The sequence below is a fragment of the Gymnogyps californianus genome, unplaced genomic scaffold (assembly GCF_018139145.2).
Source record: "Gymnogyps californianus isolate 813 unplaced genomic scaffold, ASM1813914v2 HiC_scaffold_108, whole genome shotgun sequence".
NCBI lineage: Eukaryota > Metazoa > Chordata > Aves > Accipitriformes > Cathartidae > Gymnogyps > Gymnogyps californianus.
In genome coordinates this window covers 28,973-40,851 of record NW_026113989.1, presented here as the reverse complement: position 1 = coordinate 40,851, position 11,879 = coordinate 28,973, and the positions used below count along the sequence as shown (strand labels likewise).

Here is an 11,879-nt window from a genome sequence, read left to right as displayed (position 1 = left end):
GAGAAGAGCAGAGAGGGAACGGGTCAGGCTCAGAGATGTGCTTCGGGGCGCTTTGCCTGGCGAAGCTGTCTTTGCCGGCCCCTCGGAGCCTGAGCTGCTCCCGGTGCCGGCTGCCAAGCCAGCGGGCTTGTTGGGGTTGAGTTTAGAGCTGGTGTGAGCTCCAGGGAGCCCCTTCTCCCGGCAGCTCCCTGCGTGGTTCGTTTTGCCCCAGCATGGTGCCATTGCAGGCACGCGGTAACTCCTTGCACCATGCTCCTGAGTGGAAGGGAGAGATGAGTGCCGTGGAGTAATCCCGTCTTTGAATTGCACTCGCTGCCACTCTGATCTGAAGAAGTATCTGGAACTGTGTCACGGGAGCTGTTCTGTCCTGCGCTTCTTTGCAGCCATGCCTGTGGGTGACAGTGATCCAGCTTCCCGGCTGGGTTCCAGGACTGAGCCTCTGGGAGATGGCATGGGTACGTCATCACGGCTTTTTCCTCCCTTTGAGAGCTGCCAGCTCAAAGCCCAAAGGTCAGCCAGCCGGGCGGCTCGGCAGGTGTGAGGACGGAGACGTGCACGTGTGTGCCCTCTCCTTGCGTGATCCCCTTACCGCTTCTGCCGATGTCGATCACAATAGATGACGGAAGCTTCTCTGCGTGTTTAGTTACAGAAGTGCCCGTAGGGAGGACTCTTCCAGCTCCTCGGCTGGACGCTCCGTTACAGCCCAGCTGGCATCGCAGGGGTGAGTAGTCTGTCTCTGCTGAGAGCTGTCACAGGCTGAGCAGTGGGTTTCTGTAATGTATTCATGTGAAACTGAACCAAATACTTTCTGTTAAGGTCCTCCAAGAGCAAAGTCCCAAGCCGAAGGAGGAAAAAAGTCCCCGGAGCCATCTGAAGTCCTGAGGCAGATGCTGGAGGAACTGGAGAGAGGACACGGTGGGTACATTTCACTCTGCCTTAGCCGTGGGACTCGGCGACCGGAGGTTTTAGATACATGTTGGGACACGCTGTAGCCCGCACAGTGGGAAGGGGTCGATCAGAGCCTCGCAGCAGCGATGCTGGGCTTCCCACCTTGCAGGCGGTGGCGAGCCACAGAGACGGTGCAGAGCCTCTGCTGCCAGTTGGGGTTCCAGCCGAGCGCCAGGGGCAGCTGCTGCCCCACTTTTACCAGTACGGCTCAGAGCTGCTTTGTGCAGATGGCGGTAGGCAGATTTGAGCTGCTCCCAGCAGCTCAGGCGTGGCTGTGGTTTGGAGCAGTGACTAGGCGCAGCCCCAAAAGCCCAGGCGTTTTTTCTAAACCTGATCGATGTCTTTGAGAAGTGTTGCCTCCTGAAGATGCCATCTCCCTGACGGGGAACGGTTCCATCTGATCCAACTGTCCCGCTTGCTTTCTCAAGAGTCGGAACGAGAGGCTGTGCAGAAGGAGGCGTTTCCGGAAGGAAGCAGTGGCTCTCTGCCAGTCTCTGCCAAAGGAACGGAGGCGATGCAAGCCACCGGCACGCCAGGTAATTGCTGTCCCCCGCTCAGCCGGTGTCACCCATCAGGATTGCTGTGTGCCAGCAGGCTCTTCCCCGGTGCCCGCTCTTGCACCTCACGTCAGCAGCCAAAGCTGAAAGTGTTTTGGGGTCGAGGCATCTGCAGCACGTTCCGCAGGTGATGGGAAATGGGACTCTTAATCGAATGTACCTCCCGCGGTGGCTGCATCCCAGAGTCCCTAGAGGCCCAAGGCCCAAGGGCAGCACAGAGCGGGATCCCTCCCGTGAGCTGAGGTCCAGAGCGATGCCCTGACTCCCAGATCGGGCAGGGGCTTCGAGGGAACCTCCCCGTCCTCCTCCATCCTCTGTGCCTGAGCCCTGCTGAGGCTTTACCTGTCGTCTCTGCTTTTTGGCAGCGCTGTCAAAGCCCGGAGAAGACCACCACGGCGGCGTATATGAATTTTTTCGAACGGACTCAGGTACTGAGCAGTCTTGCTGGGGTCCCTAAGTGGGAGACGCGTCCCAAAACTGGGAGCGGCTGCAAGCAGTGCCCATGCTGGAGAAAAGGCAGAAGGGGAGAACAAGGCTCCGGTGTCTCCTCAGAGGGCCTGACGCCGTCCCCTCGGGGTGTGGGAGCTGGCCCGGCGGGAGGGAGAGTTGGGGGTGGCATGCCTGCTGCAGGGATGGTTTGTGTCCGTGTCCCTCGAAGGAGTGACTGGTCAAGCAGCTGCGCTCCCCCCGGGCTCTCCTTCTGGCCTGCCGAGTTTTGTTCGCTGGGACAACCTGTCCCAAAGGGTGGGAGCGTGCCTCCAGGCACCAGCTCCGGGGGGAAACAGAGAACTTCCAGCCACATCAAACGTGCTGCAAGCTTACCAGTGGTGCACAGGACGGCCTAACGTTCCAAATTGCTCCTCCAGATGTGGTCGGCGAGAGAACCACAAGTGTTTACAGTCCCCAGAGCAATGCCCAGAGCTCCGCAAGCGTCTTCTGTCCTCAAGACGTGCGAAGGAACTGTATGATAGGCACAGCAGCACTCCTGATTTCCCTGCCACTTGCGATACTGTTGTGCTGTGTCGTGATCCGGCGGCGGAGGAAGAGAAAACAGTGAGTCATTGATTTTCCCCCCCACTGCTTCCTTCGATGGCTGCTTGTGGCCACGAAGCCTTTCTAGTCAGGCTGCTGTGGAGTGGCGAGTGAGCGGTTGGCCAGAAAACTCTGCGGAGGTTTCTGCTGCTGTCAGGTGCTTTAATTGGCCTCTTAAGTCCTGGGCCTTCCTCTCGGGAGCCCGCTCTGCCTGGAGCCAGCGTTAGCTCAAAGTGGCCCTGCCCGGACAAGAGCAGCCCCCAGGAGCGACAGGCAGAGGCAAAGCAAGGTCAGGACGAGAAAGCGCGGGGGACGAGATTGCCCTAGACAGCGAGAGGCGCCCTCGCGCCCGCTCCTGACCAGCGAACCTGCCCGGAGGACTCCCCCTGCTTGGTGGTGCCATGAGGTGCAGGCGTCCACCTCGGCCAAGGCGTGCCAGCAGCTCCGCCCGTGGTGGTGAGCCTTGCCAGCTCTGGGCCGTGCTGTGGAGCACAGTCCCTGTGTCTCGTCTGCAGCTGAGGGCCTCAGCGGCCTCCTCTCTCCACAGGCGCCTCTCTGCAGCTTCAGGAGCCCAGCGGGAAAGCGGCGGCTGGCCCTCGCGCGCCGGACAGCCGCACCAGCCACACCAGCCGCCCCGGCACCCCTGAGAGCTGGACGCAACGCCAGCAGCCGCCGCTCCGGCCTGCAAAACCGGCGCGCCCGCCCTCCCCACGGCCCCCGCGGCGCCCCCAGCCCGGCTCCGGCTCCCAGCTGCTGCGGAACCAGCCAGCGCCTTCCAGCCCCAGCCCCAACCAAAACGGCCCCCCCGCCCCCCGAGCCCCGTGGTGGGGCCCTACGGCAAGGGCTGAAGGCGGCCCCCGCCAGGGTAGGGGTTGGGGGGGCACTGACCAAACAGCCACCCTTAACCCCAGCACACTGGCAAGAAATTAAAAGAAGACGATAAAGCTGATGGATCTTTAGTCTTTCACCTAATGACACACACTAGCAGCAGGTCTAGCATGAAAATACATTCAGGTTCTAAGCTCCCTGCCTTTTCCTTTGCTTACAAGTGTGCAAGAAAGAGCTCCTGAAACAAAATTAATTTGGCATCCTTTGGCAATCGTGTAAGTGTTAGTGTCGAAAGCCTGAGGACACCAGACACCTTTTGAACTGAAGGCAGGTGATTTTCTCAGAAAACAGGAATGTCCTGCAGAGGACGTACCCCGACACACAGCTACAGGGATCAGCCGTTTCTCTCCAAATAGAGAGGGACAGAGCTCTCGCACAAGTGTCCGGGTGGCACCTAGAGCAAACCCCGCGAGGCACCAGCACTGGCTGCGCCCCATGCCCGGGCGCAGCCGTGGGTGCCCACGGTGTCGGCAGGCAGGAGCCAGGCACGGGGCTCCTCCGACCGGCAGCGGGGCCCCGAGGGGCTGGCGGAGCCCACAACCATGGCCAGCAACAGACAGCAACACCAACCTGGCTGACGCACGGTGCGGGAGGCGTGATGGGAGCCCCACCTGGCCAGTCTCAAGAGCACCTCCAGGGACACAAGCCTGACAAGCCAATGTCCTGGAGGCCAAACAAAGGGCCTCGCTAATTAATGGGCCCTGGGAGGGGCCTAATTGATGGGCCATCACCAATTGGGGGTGGCCAATTGGGCTTCACCCACAGGCAAGGCACCCTAGGCCAGACTGACTTTTGGTTTGATGCAATCCTCCTGTTGAGAGAACAGCAGGGCTGGAGTCTTTTTTCCCCCTATTTGTCACAGACTCGTTGATAGCGTGCAGGGGACCTAACTTCAGACACCTCAGCTACTGACACCTGCTCCAGCCCCCTCATCACCTCTGTGGCCCTGCTCTGGACCCGCTCAAGCAGGTCCATGTCTTTCTTCTGCTCTTGACCACTGTACACCCCACGGGACGAAAACCAGGGGAGAACCTCACCTAAAGTCAATGCAATAGAAAAGACCCAGCCTGTCTCTGTACAAAAGACCAAAGCAGAAAGGGGAAACTGGGGAGCACCCTCAGTCACCACTGAGTGTGAGAGGTGACGGAAGACGTGGTTGCCAGCTCCCCTTTCACAGCAATTGGTCGGGTTTCCCTCGTGAATTCCTCATGATTGTCCTCCGGGGTCTGTGTCAGGAGATGGGGTGACACTGCATGACAGGGAGCCAGCAGAAGTTAGGGCTGTGCGTCCGGGGAGATGCCCGAATCCATCAGCGCTGAGCCTCGACTGCCAATATGCAGGCAACTGGGGTCAGGGCTTGATCCTCGGGGCCGCTGCCCCCACTGCTCAGGCTCCCAGTCCTGAGCTGATGGCGCCAATTAGCGATTGCTACTTTACAACATTCCTCATTGACACAGGAGCCCAAATATCGATGGCAGAGTACCCTACAATACAAGTCACCTTCTGATGCCATCCGGGCTGTTCCTGAGTTGGTAAAAGAGCTGGAAGAACGGGAAAGCTTCATCAAGTCTCCTTCCCACCACAATTCTCCTGCATGGCCTGTACAGAAACCTCATGGCAAGTGGTGACTCGCGGGAGGTTACAGAGCCCTGAACACCGCCACTGAACTGCTCACTGCGGCTGCTCCCGGTCTGCTTGATACAGTCCATTGTCTCAACGGACAAGTCTTGCCATGAATGGCAACAGCAGATGGGAAGGATAAAGTTTTTAGGCTCCCCAGATTGGGGACAGAGAGGGAGAGATTTGCTTTCACCTGGCAGGGCCTGCCATTTACATCAACTGGCTTACCACAGGGTTCTAAACACAGTCCTACCATTGCTCGTGCTCCACTGGCAATAGAGCTGGAAACATTAACATTACCACAAGAGGTTACTGTGATGCATTATGAAGCACTGGCACACATCACATCCTTCTGAATTACCTCAGGCAGAGGTGCCGCTGTCAAGCAGATATTCAGTAGGGAAGCTGACAGTCCTTTCAGTTCCCTGTTCCTGCATCCAAACCTTCAACAGCTGAGCAGAATTCATGTAAAGCACCCATTTCTCCATGAGAGGGTCTAGCTGCAGAGCGTGCAGACTTGGTATCTTCAGTTTGTTACTCAGTGATTCCATGAAGTCCCAGATGTTTAGTTTCAGAAGGAACTTGAAGGTGAAGCCGATGATTCTGTGATGTACTGAAAATGTTTTAAGCGCTCTGAAAACCTGAATAGGCATTACCACACAAAAAGCTTACGTCAAAAATGTAAAATATGCAAGATAACACTTCCGAATTTCCTTTTTTAAAATTAAGCCTCAAGGACACAAGGCTTGTAATAAACCTAGAAACCAAATCTGTTGCATTTCACCACCTTTAGGCAGATGTTGTAAACCTAACCAAATTGAGATGTATCAAACAGCTATTATTTCTACTTCCATTGACAGCAGGACTTCCCAATCCAGTTCTGTTATTGGAAATTCTAAATCATTTTCTACTGTCACCGCTAGATTTTCCTGTGCAGTACTTGCAGCTCCTCAATCCATAAGAATCTGTCTCCTTTCACCATCCTGAAAGAAGAGCCTTTCATCTAATACAGGTCTGGATGGGCTGTTACTGAAGGTAAGAAATGTCCTTAAAAAAATATTATTACTTACTTCCAATTGTTATCCTGTGGGTATATACAGTAGTCTGGCTTGAGATCATAAAGTGCACACAGGACATCAGGAAATCCTCATTCTGTAACAAACACGCCTTAGGAAAGATCATCAGGTATCCTGTCTTCTAACTACTGCAGAAAAGCAATTTTATTGATGTTACGTCACTCAGGTATCATTTTTTATTCGGTTTAATACTAGAAGGGTATACAATTAAAAGGATTAAAATTCTAGTCAACATCGTCTTTTGGAAGAAGTTCAGGTTACCTTCTGCTTTTTTTGTTTTTACTGTGGATTCATGCAAAGTCTAGCTAATTAGTCTTCCGCTTTATATGAATCCTGCAGTTTTGGGAGTTTCTAACTTGTGGGTTATTTCTAATAGTTTTTAAAAACTGTATCGTCACCTAAGTTGCAGTGGCCGTTTACGGAATGAGATCTGCCAGGTCTCCTTGGAGGGCTGCTGTATGTTGCTTCTCTGGTATCAAGCATTAAGGTTTTCTGGCACACACAGAAGCAGAGAAGCTTGATGTACAGCACGCTTGATAAATCATGCTCCTGGCACAGCCTCTACTGATTTGGTATGTTCTCATCTTCAAGTGAATCTGCTATTGCATACATCCCTGCTACTGAAGTCACCGTGCTGATGATACCATGCCTTAGTACAGCACAAGACTTTCAGGGTTATCTACCTGCATATGCTCTCCTTCAGCAATAAACACTTAGACTATGAGGAGACTTTAAGCTTTTAAGAAATACATGGTTAATTTGCTTGCCTTGTTAAAAGCTGAGTTCAAAGTGCTATTTGTCCAGTCACCATGCGTTTCTACTTTAAAAGCCCAAAGCAGTGGCAGTGAAGAAAATGACACTGTAATCGTGGAACCGTAAAACTTCCACAAGGCACCGGCAAAGACAAATGCGTTCACTGCCAAACACGACTCCACTGAAGCTGCCTACTGCAGCCAAGGGCTGAGGCTCCAGCTGCACACAGCTCTCGCCACACGATGGAGCTCCAGGGTTTACAAGACCAGCACTAACACCGGTTCCTCACAGTTTTACCCCATGATTTCAGTAGCATCCCCTGCACTGGAGCCACACTTCCCAACTCCCGCAGGCTCTTTTGGCGAGTCAATTCCTGCCACCTTCTCCAGTCATGCCTGGAGTACCTGCACATCCAGCATCTTGAATGACTACGTGCAGACTTACAAACTCAAGTTTGTTCGTTCATTCCGTGGGTTTTTTGTTTGACTGGTGGGGATTGGGGCAGGGGGGAAAGGGGAGCAGCGTGACTGATGCAAACTTAATTATCCTTCATATTGCTTCCCCTCACTTCACTCAACTACCCCTGCACTGTCTGTCATCACATCACAAAAACTCTCAAGAATTTACACGTTCTTGTTTAGCAGCACATAGCAGAACATAAGCACTCTTAAGCTATTCTCCAACCTGTGAAAGAGAAAAAAATAGCTCAAACGATAGTTACGATTTTTATTCATTACTCTGCTGAAGGAACAAAATGTGTATTTGCGGAAATAACAAAAGTCCCATTTCCTCTCAGTGTGATCCTAAAAGCCAAATGCTTTATTCTCCCAGTTATTTTGCCTACTTTGCAGCACAGAAGCAGCCACCTAAAGCTGAAAGGGAGTTTGTAGAAGGAATAGTTCCTACATAAACTGTGCTTTACTGACACCTACTCTGTGCAGTGTGGAGATAAACAGATACATAAACTTGAGGTATACAATGCTGTAGTACATCCTGCTGTGAAAAGATCATTTGGCAATTGTAAAGTTGTAAATAGGTTGCTACCTGAAAAGACTATTTTACTCTAGTGCTTAAATTCAGCTTTAGAAATTCAATGGATAAAATTAAGCATAACAGAAAAGTCAAAACTGTAAGTTAAAAACCTGTGTGAAGATTAAGACTAAACAGATTAGAGGGGTGGTTGTGGGTTTTTTTGGGGGTTTGGGTTTTGTTTTTTTTTTTTTACTTTGTGCCAAGCACATTCACCTGCACTGAAAACAGCCACTGAGCAAGAAAGCAAAAATTCTTTCATCAGAATGTAATGTTTGCCAGCTCAAGTCCAGGCACCTTTTTAAGAGTCCCCTGCTTATGCCCAAAAACTTAAAATTTAATACCTCTATTTGGACATGCTAGCCCATTTAGCAGCAATACACTGGAGTAAGTGCAAATCACACCGAAACACTTGTTTGAACTCACAAATTTTACAAAGAGGAGAAAAGGAGGACAAGCAGTTTCAGCACACAACGCTATACAAATTTATAGAGGTACTTTAACTCTAAGCACGAGCAGTACCGAAGTCCATCCACCTTGACAGGGATATGTGTCCACTACGGCATTTCTTGGAATTTTCACACAACAGTGTAAGATAAATACAGTATTGGTGACAGTCAGTGGTATTAATCTAGCGTCTCAATCGGAAATGCCAATTTTATTTTTACTAAATCTATATCCCATTTACATTTAATTGCTTTAACACAAAGCATTCTGGTTTTACATAATTATAACATGAAATATTACTGCTTTGCCACATTTTCAACTAGCATGTTTGATTTTGACTTATTTTTCTAACCAAGTAGTTACAGATGGAACATAAATATCCAGAAACCACGGCTTGAAAGAAATTAGAAGTCACTACCGCCCACTCGTGCACTGAATGAAGCACATCTCCTGTGGAAAAGTAAAGTACATGATCATAATTAACAATTTCTAATATGAACAAAGAACCAAAGTAATACAAATCCCAGCATCTTCCTGTAGGCATACTTGATTTTACAATGTTAGTGTTAAACCATTCGTGTATTAGCGGTGCATGCGTTACAGTACTGTACAATACTGGCAAAAGCCTCAGTGAAATTAGAGAACACATTGTAGTAAGGAAAATGACTACACTAACATGTTATCAGATTTTCACAAATCCTTTTTGAATACACGTCTGTCCGTACACTGGCAGAAGAAATATATATATATGAGCACACTTCAGTTCAGCTACAGCTTCAAACGGTGCAAAGGCCTCAGCGCACTTCTCAAAGGAAACCATCATTTTGGTTATTTGTTCCTGCTTCAAACACGAATGTATACTTACTTATAAATATAGGAATGTTTATTTATTCTCTAGATTTGTGTCTCTTAGGACATGCTACTAGTAAGCAGGCTAACTTTTTCTGCATAAAGTTTGCATGTTAATGTAATAATTACACAAATTCAGCGAATAATGAAGCTGAGCGCACGAGAACGTTTTCAAGAATGCCGTGTTACGTCATTAATTGGCAACATAATTCAACATCTATTGCCCTTCATAAGTCCTGGGAGCCTTTCACCATTTTGCAAATGAACTGGTGTTTTCCGCTACTAACAACAGAGGAAAATACAGGAGGCATTTATCAAAAGAAAGTGAAAGAAGCATACAGCTTGTTAGTAGTCGCAGAAAAACAAAGCAAGCAATCTGATGTTTTATCTAAGCTTCCTTTTGCCAAGTCTCCACTCTTACTATGCAAAATAACTTCCTAGCAGGACCTATATGAATTGAGGTTGCATTTAAGATATACAGGGTACAACTTGGTGAAAAGCTCAGTGAAAAAAATTACAATCAACAATTTCACATTAAAAATATCACCGTACAGCTACTTAGTAAGTCCCTCTTGATGAAGCTGGCCATTACAGGGCAAAAAAATACTATTAAATCTATTATCGTATGTTGACTACACTGGAAAGACTGCAGCAGGTTTGAACAAGCACTGTAAATAACTCCTTGGGGAAGTTCAGACTGTTTAACACCTGAGTGTTGCTGTGAACAGCACACGTCAAATTTGACAACAGGAGCCACACCAGTAAATGACTGTTTTGGTGAAGCCCCCTGGCAGCTGGGGATGCTTACCCGCTTGAAGAATTAGGAACAGGATGCCCTGTTTCTTCAATATGGCTTAATTCAGTTAAAGAATTATTATTGCTTTTGAAGGGACAGATTCATTTTCTCAAAAACCCTGTCATGGATTAAATTTGACCCATTGTTATGATTAAGCATCGTTCTGTAGGGTTTCTACGTACATTTCTAATGGAAGCCATTTCTCCACGCCAGTTAAGACTTGCATTACAGTCAGAAAACCGTCTGCGCAAAGCAGTACAATTAAAGAGGAGCACAGACGATGCAGAAAAGGCAAATGTATCAACGAGGATTGTCATAACCTTGAACATCAGGTTGAGTTTCCACTCCTCCAAGAAAAAACTCATAAAAATAGAATTTGATTGAGCAATGTCTTTCTCTAAAACTGACTGCGCTGTGCCAGAAGAAAGTCACCATAAGCACGTTCTTGCTTCTCAGGGACGGATTCTAGAGCGTGCTAACAACAATACGGAAACTGAATGCAAGCGTTTAGCTTCCATCAGTACAGCGTATGCCAACAAGCATTAAAGTTTAGTTTTGTGCAATCCCACCCCTTACCCTGCTGTTAGTGACAGCGCGTTCCGTTGCCAAAGCAGGTACGTTTCATGAGGCATTCTCTTCAACTTCTGCCTCCTCGTGTTTGAATTTCACTCTCCTCACGCCGTACCGGGTTCTGCCTGCCCATCGTGTCTCGAAGGCCCTCCCCGCAGCTGCCTGCCCCCCTGCCCGCCGCCTCTACCTGCCTGCCCGCTACAACTGCCTTCGGCCACCGCTCCCCGCCGCAGCTCCGCGCTCCTGGTGCCCGAGGCGCCGGCAGCCCCGGCGAGGGGCAGGGCAGGTGACCCCCGCCCCCCCGGGGTCCCCCTGCAGCCCCGGTAACGGGGGGGGGGGGGGGGGGGGGGGCGGCTCCCCCCCGCGGCCAAGGTCTCCCCTGCCCACACACTTGATAGCGGAAGTGACGTACCGAGGCGCTGACGGCATCCGCGGCCTATCCCCGGCGGGCGGCGGGGCCAACCCACCACTGAGGAGCGCCCGGGGGCGGCGCTTCCGGGCGTTCAAGTTAGTCTGGAGGAGAGAGGGGGGAGGAAAGGGGGAAAAAGGCCTCAATGAAAAAAGAACGACAGTAACGCAGGCCGCAGCGGCGCCGGGGCGGGGGCGCCGGGGAGGCCTCGCCCGGCAGCGGCGGCCGCGGCCCCGCCTCTCGCCGGGGCAGGCGGCCGCAGCCCCCGCCTCCGCCCGCGGCCCCGGCCGCTCCCCCCGCCGGGGGCAGCCCTCACCCCGCGGGGCGGCGGCGCCGAACGGAGGAGCCGGGCCGAGGACCCCGCGCCCGCCCGCGGTGGGGAGAGGACCGGGCCCGCCCGCCCGCCCGCCCGTCCGTCCGTCCCACCCGCCGCGCCGCCCCGCCCGCTTCCCGACCCCTACGCCCGGGCCCCGCCAGCCGTTTCCCGCCGGCTAGCCCCAGCTCGTCGCCCGCCACGCGGGCGATGGCCGCGCCCGCGGGGACCGCGCCCGCCGCTGCCGCTGCTGCCGCCACCGCCCCGTTACCTACCGCAGGGTGACCCGGAGCCGCGCCGGGACCCGGATGGAGTCGCGGCCGCTCCTGCCGCCGTTAGTCGCGCGGCACCACGGGAAGGCGCGACGCGCGCCACTCGCCCCATTGGCCGACGGGCGCCAAGCCCCGCCCACTGGAGCCGCCGGGCAGAGGGGGCCACCCGTCTATCATCCACCGCCTCTCACGCCCATTGGGCTTGGGGCCGTGCGGCACCGCCTCCACCTGGGACCCTCGCTCCTCACTGGATAGCGGGGGAAAGGTCTCCGCCCCCTCCGCCATTTATTTGAGGCGTCTCCGGGGGTAGTCCTAAAATG

The 11,879-nt window shown here is 52.4% G+C and overlaps 2 long non-coding RNA genes across 2 annotated transcripts; one reads left to right on the top strand and one right to left on the bottom strand.

Annotated features, from left to right (window-relative positions):
* Positions 1–441: 441 nt before the first annotated feature.
* On the top strand, positions 442–906 carry LOC127027945 (uncharacterized). Its single transcript, XR_007767873.1, has 3 exons — positions 442–455; positions 644–721; positions 817–906. It is a non-coding gene; the product is annotated as an uncharacterized LOC127027945 (long non-coding RNA).
* Positions 907–7,586: 6,680 nt separating this feature from the next.
* On the bottom strand, positions 7,587–11,622 carry LOC127027955 (uncharacterized). Its single transcript, XR_007767889.1, has 3 exons — positions 11,563–11,622; positions 10,978–11,078; positions 7,587–8,800 (listed from the first exon to the last, which is right to left on the bottom strand). It is a non-coding gene; the product is annotated as an uncharacterized LOC127027955 (long non-coding RNA).
* Between the last annotated feature and the right edge of the window lie 257 nt (positions 11,623–11,879).